Consider the following 13,207-nt stretch of genomic DNA (forward strand, 5'->3'; position numbering starts at 1 on the left):
AGGGATAGGCTAGTCGAAAAAAGTGGGTTTTGAGGGAGCGCTTGAAGGAGGTAAGGGAATCAGATAGCCTGATGGGTGGCGGGAGGTTGTTCCAGTGCAGGGGGGAAGCGCGAGAGAAATCTTGGACACGGGAGTGGGAGGAGGTGATTAGGTGAGAGGTCAGTCGGCGGTCAGCGATGGAGCGAAGAGGACGGGAGGGAGTGTGGATAGAGATCAGTGAAGAGAGGTAGGGAGCTGTGGAGGAGGAGAGAGCCTTGTAGGTGGTGGTGAGGAGTTTAAAGAGAACTCGGAAAGGAATGGGGAGCCAGTGAAGAGATAAACAGAGGGGGGAGGCGGAGGTAGAGCGGCGGGAGAGGAAGATGAGCCTAGCAGCAGCGTTAAGAATGGATTGGAGAGGTGCAAGGCGGGTGAGAGGTAGCCCAGAGAGAAGGATGTTGCAGTAGTCAAGGCGGGAGATGACAAGAGAGTGAATGAGAATTTTGGTCGCGTCAGTGGAGAGGAATGGTCTGATGCGTGAGATGTTGCGTAGGTGAAAGCGGCAAGACTGTGAGAGAGCACGAATGTGGGGGGTGAAAGAGAGGGAGGAGTCAATGATGACACCGAGGCAGCGCGTTTGGTCGGTGGACGTGATCTCGGTTTCACCAATGCTGATGGAGATAGTGGGAGAAGAGGGGATGTTCGGGGGATGGAAGATTAGAAGTTCAGTTTTAGCCATGTTTAGTTTCAGGAAGCGTTGGGTCATCCAGGCTGAGATGGCCGTGAGGCATTCGGAGACCTTGGACAGAAGTGATGGGGATAAGTCGGGGGAGGAGAGATAGATTAGGGTATCATCAGCATAAAGGTGGTAATGAAAACCATAGGAGCTGATGAGGGTGCCCAGAGAGGTGGTGTAGAGGGAGAAGAGGAGAGGGCCAAGGACTGACCCTTGGGGAACACCGACTGGCTGGGGGGTAGTAGGAGAGGAGGAGCTCGGAGTGGAGACGGAGAAGGAGCGATCGGAGAGGTATGAGGTGAACCAGGAGAAGACCGTGCCAGTGATGCCAAAGGAGCGGAGGGTGTTGAGCAGGAGAGGGTGGTCAACAGTGTCAAAGGCAGCCGACAGATCAAGCTGGATGAGGATAGAGAAGAGGCCTTTGGATTTAGGGTGTGCAAGTATCTCCCACATACGAGCGTCACCGACAGCATAGCACAGCACAGCCACTATTATCAGTTTCCCTTCCCGTCTCTGCTTCAGTGGGATGGACAGGGAGTGTGTGTGTAGGGGACTGGTGGAAGAGGGCTCTGACAGAATGGGGCATGCAATGGGGCATGCAATCACCAGGAGCAACTCTGACGGGAACTGCTCCATCTGTATTTTTGGATAGTGGGAGGAAACTGGAGTACTAATAGGAAACCCATGAAAGCGCAGGGAAAATATACAAACTCCATATAGTTAGGGCCATTAAAAAAAGAACAAAAAGAACAGTGCTTCTTTGAAGATATTAAAAGGTCACAAGCGAATATTGAATATATGCTATTCGAATATAGGGATTTAATTATATATTAAAACATATTTAAAACTAGATATGTGCAGGCTCTGATTTTCTCTGATTTCAAAGCAGGATCTTATTGGCTATCAACTGTCAACAACTGTCATGTGATTTAGGATAGCCAATAAGATCCTGCTTTGAAATCACAGTAAATCACAGTAAATCAGAGTAAATCAGAACCTGCACATCTCTATTTAAAACAATGTGAAACATACTGTACATGCATTCATAGGCAGAGTTGTACAGTAGCTAGGGCGGAGTCGGCGGAGTACCAGCTCTGGGCGCCGACATTTCACCTGGCGCCGGAGCTCTGCCGCCGGCTCCCCTGCCCTGCTAGTGACGTGGTGCCAGGCATCACTGTTGGTCGAGACCTGATACCCGGAAGCCGCGATCTGGACACTACTGGTGGAGCTGTGCAGACCACGCATTGCAGGACATGGGACGCTGCGGCTGCAGCGCCTCCCTGCACCTGACACACAGCACACGGGGCATCGTGAGATGAGAAGGGAGGAGGAACTCCCTGATTGAGAGAGGATCGGCACGCACAGTGCAGGCGGGCAAACAACAAGAAGCCGGAGCCAGTGATTTCAATCTCCTCATCTCTGACAGGGTAAGAAGCAGGTTAGCGGGACGCCGCTTCCTGCTTAAACCCTGTCATTCCCTGTATTCCACCCATTATTGCCTAACAAAGGAGACTTTATAACCAACATATGCAGACTTGTGCAAGACATTACGGACTCAGCCCTGGGACATTACCACACACTTTCTAAGGGACATAAACCCCATCCGGGCTTATGGTATAAAGGGATCTGTTGATGCCCTCATTCCCCGAGGGGGGCTCTTAGCAGGTGTAAGCACAAGGGCACACATGAGCAAAACATTTATATTTGGAAGTTGTTTATGAATTTTCATCAATAAACACCCTTGCATTTACTTCATCCACCTCTCACTCATTCTTGCATATATAGAGAACCACAATCACGATACTTAGCTCACACCACCATCCTGCATTTATTTCTAGTACAACAGACCATTACAGAGGCAGCGCTTGAGCCCATTCCTCTCTTTCCACTTATGACCAATAGGGGGTCGGGACACCCCTGTGGCTAAGCAGCGCCTAAAAACACACCCACTAGGTGAGCGCAGTACATCTACCTGCATTAACCCATGCCCTGCATCAAGTCAGTGGGGAAAGTTAAAACCCGGCAAGCTCTCTCACTGCACATGCGCCGGTTTGGGACGCCGGAGGCAGGGATGCGGCGCCATGACGTCACAACATCATCAACATTATGGTGCCGCATCCCTGCCTCCGGCGTCCCATACCGGTGCATACGTGATGTGAGAGCGCTCGCCAGGTTTTAAATTTCCCCACTGACTGATGCCGGGCATCAACGTCATGGCGTGCATCCCTGGCACCGGAGTCCCTATCCAGGAGTCAAGGGGTGAGTGGCTGGAGGCAGGACAGCGTGTGGAGGGTAGGATAGTGGGCTTCCTTTGCTCCCAGCTCACTATTGCAGCAGCTGGCTGCGGGGTCCTATTATTATTATACAGGGGAGCAATTAATTCTCTTTAAGTGCATCACATCATAGACACACCTTTTCTTTCCTAATAAACGATTCACTTTCCGTGTCTGCGGTAGCACACCCCTGATATTGGCCAAGCAATATTGAAAAACCAATAAATATAGGCAGGGGGCCAATCTGTATGATATTGAGCAATCTGAAGGCATGGAAATCCTGTGCGACTGGTATGCATATTTGTTTATACAGGGGAGCAGCCTGTGGTTTCCTTTTATTATATAGGGGGAGGGGGCGCGAAACATGCCCTTGCTCCGGGCACCGCGGAACCTAGCTACACCACTGTTCATAAGTAAATCACAAAACACATATAAAATGAATGAGGTACTGTGCACGAGTAAGGAGGTCTCTGTTGGAACAGGACTCCCATATAGCAGCTATATAGAGAGGGGTGCACCAATTTCCTAACACCAACTTCATTCATTTTATATGATTTTGGTAATCATTGCATTGTACTTTGACCACTTCTCTGTAAACAATATATGTTGTGTTTTCTTAAAGTTAGCAAATGGAACTCCTCAGTTTTGTAGTCACAGTAGCTTAACCCTTTGAGTTCCAAGTACATTCGTTAAAATAGGTGTGAAAATTGCCACGCAAACATTTTTATTCATCATAATGACCTGTAAAGTTTACCTTATATAGGAAATATAATCTTTTTTTACACAACATTTTTATTAAATTTATATAACAAATGTGAGTGATCCTGGCATCTTTAGTGGATAGGGTTAATACCTTTCTGAAGAAAACCTGTTTGTCCTTTTTAAGTCAAAGCATCATTAGTCTACTGTATGTTTCCAAAAACTTTTCAGAGTTGAATCTCTTTGTTTAAAAAAATGTATTGTTTAATATTTTTTGTTTAATATCTACTAAAAATGTATGTTAACCCCTTCCCGACATTTGACGTACATTTACGTCATGGTCGGGAAGTACTTCCCGACACATGGCGTAAATGTACGTCATGGCTTTAAACTGTCACCGCGTCTATAGACGCGGTGACAGTTTAAACATGTCTGCTGTCCCTGACAGCAGACATGTCCCTGCATGCCCAGGGGGGCTGCGATGCCGCCCCCCCCGTCGGCGATCGCTGTGATTGGCTGTTCAGTGTGAACAGCCAATTACAGCGTTTTCTGTGTCACCGGCGAATAACGTTCGCCGGTGACACAGGGATCGGAGGTGATTGGTGCTGTAAAGTACAGCACCAATCACCACGGGGTGTAAGGGTGACACTGGTGTCACCCCACCTCACCCCGCCCGCCCCCAAAGGCCGTGATTGGTTCGTCGGACCGACGAACCAATCACAGCCATGGAGGGGGATTTAAACTAACGGTGACTGCACTGCAGACGCCATTCCGGTCTGGAATTGCGTGCAGTGCGGTCACCGTGCCTATCTGCCGTAGTATACTGACCTGATCCTTGCAAATACTTACCTGATCACTGCTTGTAGCGTGCTGGATGCTTCCTGGATCCTGTTACTACTTGTGACTTCCTGTGTTGTGCTGCTGCAGTGTGATAGCGTTATAGATAGAGAGAGATAGAGAGAGATAGAGAGAGATAGAGAGAGATAGAGAGAGATAGAGAGAGATAGTGACAGAGAGTGCTATATTTTGTGCTGCTGCAGTGTGATAGAGTTATAGATAGAGAGATAGAGAGAGATAGAGAGAGATAGAGAGAGAGAGATAGAGAGATAGTGACAGATTGTGCTATATATTTTTTATATAACTGACTGCTGCCCCCCCTTTTGTGCTGATCAGTATAAATTAACTGATCAGCAACTTTTTGGGGGCGCAGGTTTTTTTTTTTAATATATATACCTGTCAGTGCTGCTGCTGCTGCAGTGTCATAGAGTGATAGATAGTGAGAGATAGAGAGATAGAGAGAGATAGTGACAGAGAGTGATAGAGAGTGCTATATTTTGTGTCTGCTGCCCCCCTTTTGTGCACCCCCAGCAACTTTTTGGGGGTGCAGGGGTAATTTTTTTTATATATAACTGTCAGTGCTGCTGCTGCAGTGTCATAGAGTGATAGATAGTGAGAGATAGAGAGAGATAGAGAGAGATAGTGACAGAGAGTGATAGAGAGTGCTATATTTTGTGTCTGCTGCCCCCGCCATTTGTGCTGATCACTATATCTGAGGTGATCAGCAACTTTTTGGGGGTGCAGAGTTTTTTTTTTTTATATATACATGTCAGTTGCTGCCAGTTGCACTGTCAGTTGCACCAAAGGTTGTGCACCTGCTGCCCCTCACTGGTAATCAGTGTCGCATCAGTGATCACCTTTTTTTTTTTTTGAGGGTGCTGTGGGGTCTTTTTTTAATTTTTTTTTTACACACACTGTGATTTTGTGGGTGTCCTGTGGCCACTGTGCGCTGATCAGTGACGTACATCACTGATCAGCTTTTTCGGCACAGGGTTGATCTATTTTTTTTTTTGGATCAAATTCCTGTTGCCTTTGAGCGCTGTTCAGTGACGGACATTACTGACCAACATCTGTGCTCAATTTTTGGCGCAGGACCTTTTTTTTTTTTTTTTTAACCCCTTCAATTTTTTTTTTTTTTAACCCCATCAATTTTTTTTTTTTTTTTTATTGGGATCAAATTCCTGTATAAAGTATTTTTTTTTTCTGCACTACATACACACTACACACTACATACCCCCCTGGTTGAAATAAAGTTTGTACCCCCCCTACACTATACACGTGTTGAAACATTTCACTACCAGAAACACAAAAATAAAAATGTCATCCCAAATGTCATCCCAAATGTCATCCCAGTCATCCAGAAGAATGTATTCAGCGGAGGAGGCATATGCCATGCTTGCCTCTGACTCTGACACAGCCAGTGAGGCAAGCGGGGAATTTGAAGGATTCATCTTAAGCTCCTCTTCCTCCTCTAGTGATGAGGGACCCCCTCAAAGACGCCCCCGTAGAGCAGCTGAGACCCCCCCCCCCCAATAATTGATCTCGTATGGACCCCACTACCAGACAATTTTGAGCCCCAGGTTCCTGAGTTTTTGGCCATGCCAGGAATCCAATTTGATTCCACAGGTCTCAGAGAAATTGACTTTTTCAAATTATTTTTCTCTGATGATTTTATAAATTTAATGGTGGACCAAACTAATTTATATGCCCAGCAGTTTATTGCTCAAAACCCCACGTCATCATTTGCTAGGTGGACCCCTGTAGATGCAGTAGAGATGATGACATTTTGGGGTCTGGTGTTTCATATGGGCATAGTAAAAAAGCCAGAAATTAGGCAATATTGGAGTACAGATGTTCTGTACAGCACCCTATTTTACCGTATGGCCATGACTCGGGCTCATTTTGAGATGATCCTTAAATTTTTGCATTACAACGATAATGCACAGTGCCCACCCAGAGATGATCCCACTTTTGACCGGCTATTTAAAGTCAGGCCGGTCATTGATCATTTCAGTGCCAAATTTGCAGAGATGTACATCCCTGAAAAATTTATTTGTATTGACGAGTCCCTTATACATTTTAAAGGAAGGGTTAAATTCCGCCAGTACCTTCCCAGTAAGAGGGCAAGGTATGGCATAAAAATGTATAAGCTGTGTGAAAGCACCTCAGGGTACACCCACATGTTTAGGGTATATGAAGGGAAGGATTCAAGAATTGAACCGCCAGAATGCCCCCCCTCCCTCGTAGGTGTTAGTGGAAAAATTGTCTGGGATTTAGTGCACCCCTTCCTGGATAAAGGTTATCACCTCTATGTGGATAACTTTTACACTAGCATCCCCCTGTTTAAGGCCCTTGGTTCAAGAGGTACAGCAGCTTGCGGTACTGTGCGCAAGAACCAAAGAGGCCTCCCAAAAACGCACATTGCCCAAGTAATGAGAAGGGGTGAAAGCAGGGGAATATGCACCGAAAATATGTTGTTGGTCAAATATAAGGACAAGAGGGATGTCCTTATACTGACAACAATTCACGGAGACAGTACCACCTCCGTCCCTGTACGAGGTACCAGTACCCACACCTCAAAACCTAATTGTATCCTGGATTACAATAGGTACATGGGCGGAGTGGATCTTTCAGATCAGGTACTGAAGCCGTACAGTGCCCTGCGGAAAACAAAAATCTGGTACAAGAAGCTGGCCGTGTATATCATCCAGATGGCACTGTATAACGCTTACGTGCTATTCCGTTCTACCGGCCAGAGGGGGACATTTATGCACTTTCAAGAGTAAGTCATAAAGGGCCTAATATTTGGGAACCAGCAGGCAGAGGGCCCCAGTACTTCTAGTACTGGCCCCCGTATTGTACCAGGGCAGCATTTTCCTGATGAAATCCCCTCCACTGGAAAAAAGGGCAGGACACAAAAAAGGTGCAAAGTTTGCTATAAAAAGGGAATAAGAAAGCAAACTATTTTCCAGTGTGACACTTGCCCCGACAAACCCGGCCTATGTATAAAGGAGTGTTTTAAAATATACCACACATCTATGGATTATTAGGTTCATCATTTCACCGTGCTTCGGGGGTCTTGCTAATGCCACATAGCACCCACCATTCATTCCACCAGAATCTGAGCCGCAAAATCCAAAAATCACTCCTTCCCTTCTGAGTCCTGCCATGCACCCAACTGGTATTTTTTGGTCACATGTGAGGCATTGCCGTACTCGGGAGAAATTGGGGCACAGATTTTGGGGTGCTTTTTATCCTTCATACTTTCTGAAAATGAAAAATTTTGAGCCAGAACTGCATTTTTGTGTAAAAAAATGTAATTTTTCATTTTCACTGCCCAGTTGTATCAAAATTGGTGAAACCCCTGGGGGTTTGAAATGTACACTATACCCCTAGATGAATTTCCTGAGGGGTGTAGTTTGCAAAATGGGGTCACTTGTGGGGGGTTCCACTGTATTGGTGCTTTGGGGGTCTTGCTAATGCGACATAGCACCCACCAACATTCCACCAGAATCTGTGCTGCAAAATCCAAATATCACTCCTTCCCTTCTGAGTCCTGCCACTTTTTGGTCACACATGAGGCATTGCCGTACTCGGGAGAAATTGGGGCACAGATTTTGGGGTGCTTTTTCTCCTTCATACCTTCTGAAAATGAAAAAATTTGAGCCAGAACTGCATTTGTGTGTAAAAAAAATGTAATTTTTCATTTTCACTGCCCAGTTGTATAAAAATTGGTGAAACCCCTGGGGGTTTGAAATGTACACTATACCCCTAGATGAATTCCCTGAGGGGTGTAGTTTGCAAAATGGGGTCACTTGTGGGGGGGTTCCACTGTATTGGTGCTTTGGGGGTCTTGCTAATGCGACATAGCACCCACCAACATTCCACCAGAATCTGTGCTGCAAAATCCAAATATCTCTCCTACCCTTCTGAGTCCTGCCACTTTTTGGTCACACATGAGGCATTGCCGTACTCGGGAGAAATTGGGGCACAGATTTTGGGGTGCTTTTTCTCCTTCATACCTTCTGAAAATGAAAAATTTTGAGCCAGAACTGCATTTTTGTGTAAAAAAATGTAATTTTTCATTTTCACTGCCCAGTTGTATCAAAATTGGTGAAACCCCTGGTGGTTTGAAATGTACACTATACCCCTAGATGAATTCCCTGAGGGGTGTAGTTTGCAAAATGGGGTCACTTGTGGGGGGGTTCCACTGTATTGGTGCTTTGGGGGTCTTGCTAATGCGACATAGCACCCACCAACATTCCACCAGAATCTGTGCTGCAAAATCCAAAAATCACTCCTTCCCTTCTGAGTCCTGCCATGCACCCAACTGGTATTTTTTGGTCACATGTGAGGCATTGCCGTACTCGGGAGAAATTGGGGCACAGATTCTGGGGTGCTTTTTCTCCTTCATACCTTCTGAAAATGAAAAATTTTGAGCCAGAACTGCATTTTTGTGTAAAAAAATGTAATTTTTCATTTTCACTGCCCAGTTGTATCAAAATTGGTGAAACCCCTGGGGGTTTGAAATGTACACTATACCCCTAGATGAATTCCCTGTGGGGTGTAGTTTGCAAAATGGGGTCACTTGTGGGGGGTTCCACTGTATTGGTGCTTTGGGGGTCTTGCTAATGCGACATAGCACCCACCAACATTCCACCAGAATCTGTGCTGCAAAATCCAAATATCACTCCTTCCCTTCTGAGTCCTGCCACTTTTTGGTCACACATGAGGCATTGCCGTACTCGGGAGAAATTGGGGCACAGATTTTGGGGTGCTTTTTCTCCTTCATACCTTCTGAAAATGAAAAAAATTGAGCCAGAACTGCATTTGTGTGTAAAAAAAATGTAAATTTTCATTTTCACTGCCCAGTTGTATAAAAATTGGTGAAACCCCTGGGGGTTTGAAATGTACACTATACCCCTAGATGAATTCCCTGAGGGGTGTAGTTTGCAAAATGGGGTCACTTGTGGGGGGGTTCCACTGTATTGGTGCTTTGGGGGTCTTGCTAATGCGACATAGCACCCACCAACATTCCACCAGAATCTGTGCTGCAAAATCCAAATATCTCTCCTACCCTTCTGAGTCCTGCCACTTTTTGGTCACACATGAGGCATTGCCGTACTCGGGAGAAATTGGGGCACAGATTTTGGGGTGCTTTTTCTCCTTCATACCTTCTGAAAATGAAAAATTTTGAGCCAGAACTGCATTTTTGTGTAAAAAAATGTAATTTTTCATTTTCACTGCCCAGTTGTATCAAAATTGGTGAAACCCCTGGGGGTTTGAAATGTACACTATACCCCTAGATGAATTCCCTGAGGGGTGTAGTTTGCAAAATGGGGTCACTTGTGGGGGGGTTCCACTGTATTGGTGCTTTGGGGGTCTTGCTAATGCGACATAGCACCCACCAACATTCCACCAGAATCTGTGCTGCAAAATCCAAAAATCACTCCTTCCCTTCTGAGTCCTGCCATGCACCCAAATGGTATTTTTTGGTCACATGTGAGGCATTGCCGTACTCGGGAGAAATTGGGGCACAGATTTTGGGGTGCTTTGTCTCCTTCATACCTTCTGAAAATAAAAAATTTTGAGCCAGAACTGCATTTTTGTGTAAAAAATGTAATTTTTCATTTTCACTGCCCAGTTGTATCGAAATTGGTGAAACCCCTGGGGGTTTGAAATGTACACTATACCCCTAGATGAATTCCCTGTGGGGTGTAGTTTGCAAAATGGGGTCACTTGTGGGGGGCTTCCACTGTATTGGTGGTTTGGGGGTCTTGCTAATGCGACATAGCACCCACCAACATTCCACCAGAATCTGTGCTGCAAAATCCAAAAATCACTCCTTCCCTTCTGAGTCCTGCCATGCACCCAAATGGTATTTTTTGGTCACATGTGAGGCATTGCCGTACTCGGGAGAAATTGGGGCACAGATTTTGGGGTGCTTTGTCTCCTTCATTCCTTGTGAAAATGAAAAATTTTGAGCCAGAACTGCATTTTTGTGTAAAAAATGTAATTTTTCATTTGCACAGCCCAGTTGTATCAAAATTGGTGAAACCCCTGGGGGTTTGAAATGTACACTATACCCCTAGATGAATTCCCTGAGGGGTATAGTTTGCAAAATGGGGTCACTTGTGGGGGGGTTCCACTGTATTGGTGCTTGGGGGGTCTTGCTAATGCGACATAGCACCCACCAACATTCCACCAGAATCTGAGCTGCAAAATCCAAAAATCACTCCTTCCCTTCTGAGTCCTGCCATGCACCCAAATGGTATTATTTGGTCACATGTGAGGCATTGCCGTACTCGGGAGAAATTGGGGCACAGATTTTGGGGTGCTTTTTCTCCTTCATACCTTCTGAAAATGAAAAATTTTGAGCCAGAACTGCATTTTTGTGTAAAAAAATTTAATTTTTCATTTTCACTGCCCAGTTGTATCAAAATTGGTGAAACCCCTGGGGGTTTGAAATGTACACTATACCCCTAGATGAATTCCCTGAGGGGTGTAGTTTGCAAAATGGGGTCACTTGTGGGGGGCTTCCACTGTATTGGTGCTTTGGGGGTCTTGCTAATGCGACATAGCACCCACCAACATTCCACCAGAATCTGTGCTGCAAAATCCAAAAATCACTCCTTCCCTTCTTAGTCCTGCCATGCACCCAAATGGTATTTTTTGGTCACATGTGAGGCATTGCCGTACTCGGGAGAAATTGGGGCACAGATTTTGGGGTGCTTTGTCTCCTTCATTCCTTGTGAAAATGAAAAATTTTGAGCCAGAACTGCATTTTTGTGTAAAAAATGTAATTTTTCATTTGCACAGCCCAGTTGTATCAAAATTGGTGAAACCCCTGGGGGTTTGAAATGTACACTATACCCCTAGATGAATTCCCTGAGGGGTATAGTTTGCAAAATGGGGTCACTTGTGGGGGGGTTCCACTGTATTGGTGCTTGGGGGGTCTTGCTAATGCGACATAGCACCCACCAACATTCTACCAGAATCTGAGCTGCAAAATCCAAAAATCACTCCTTCCCTTCTGAGTCCTGCCATGCACCCAAATGATATTTTTTGGTCACATGTGAGGCATTGCCGTACTCGGGAGAAATTGGGGCACAGATTTTGGGGTGCTTTGTCTCCTTCATACCTTCTGAAAATAAAAAATTTTGAGCCAGAACTGCATTTTTGTGTAAAAAATGTAATTTTTCATTTTCACTGCCCAGTTGTATCGAAATTGGTGAAACCCCTGGGGGTTTGAAATGTACACTATACCCCTAGATGAATTCCCTGTGGGGTGTAGTTTGCAAAATGGGGTCACTTGTGGGGGGCTTCCACTGTATTGGTGGTTTGGGGGTCTTGCTAATGCGACATAGCACCCACCAACATTCCACCAGAATCTGTGCTGCAAAATCCAAAAATCACTCCTTCCCTTCTGAGTCCTGCCATGCACCCAAATGGTATTTTTTGGTCACATGTGAGGCATTGCCGTACTCGGGAGAAATTGGGGCACAGATTTTGGGGTGCTTTGTCTCCTTCATTCCTTGTGAAAATGAAAAATTTTGAGCCAGAACTGCATTTTTGTGTAAAAAATGTAATTTTTCATTTGCACAGCCCAGTTGTATCAAAATTGGTGAAACCCCTGGGGGTTTGAAATGTACACTATACCCCTAGATGAATTCCCTGAGGGGTATAGTTTGCAAAATGGGGTCACTTGTGGGGGGGTTCCACTGTATTGGTGCTTGGGGGGTCTTGCTAATGCGACATAGCACCCACCAACATTCCACCAGAATCTGAGCTGCAAAATCCAAAAATCACTCCTTCCCTTCTGAGTCCTGCCATGCACCCAAATGGTATTATTTGGTCACATGTGAGGCATTGCCGTACTCGGGAGAAATTGGGGCACAGATTTTGGGGTGCTTTTTCTCCTTCATACCTTCTGAAAATGAAAAATTTTGAGCCAGAACTGCATTTTTGTGTAAAAAAATTTAATTTTTCATTTTCACTGCCCAGTTGTATCAAAATTGGTGAAACCCCTGGGGGTTTGAAATGTACACTATACCCCTAGATGAATTCCCTGAGGGGTGTAGTTTGCAAAATGGGGTCACTTGTGGGGGGCTTCCACTGTATTGGTGCTTTGGGGGTCTTGCTAATGCGACATAGCACCCACCAACATTCCACCAGAATCTGTGCTGCAAAATCCAAAAATCACTCCTTCCCTTCTTAGTCCTGCCATGCACCCAAATGGTATTTTTTGGTCACATGTGAGGCATTGCCGTACTCGGGAGAAATTGGGGCACAGATTTTGGGGTGCTTTGTCTCCTTCATTCCTTGTGAAAATGAAAAATTTTGAGCCAGAACTGCATTTTTGTGTAAAAAATGTAATTTTTCATTTGCACAGCCCAGTTGTATCAAAATTGGTGAAACCCCTGGGGGTTTGAAATGTACACTATACCCCTAGATGAATTCCCTGAGGGGTATAGTTTGCAAAATGGGGTCACTTGTGGGGGGGTTCCACTGTATTGGTGCTTGGGGGGTCTTGCTAATGCGACATAGCACCCACCAACATTCTACCAGAATCTGAGCTGCAAAATCCAAAAATCACTCCTTCCCTTCTGAGTCCTGCCATGCACCCAAATGATATTTTTTGGTCACATGTGAGGCATTGCCGTACTCGGGAGAAATTGGGGCACAG

Source organism: Crinia signifera, chromosome 5 (assembly GCF_055691185.1).
Source record: "Crinia signifera chromosome 5, ASM5569118v1, whole genome shotgun sequence".
Taxonomy (NCBI): Eukaryota; Metazoa; Chordata; class Amphibia; order Anura; family Myobatrachidae; genus Crinia; species Crinia signifera.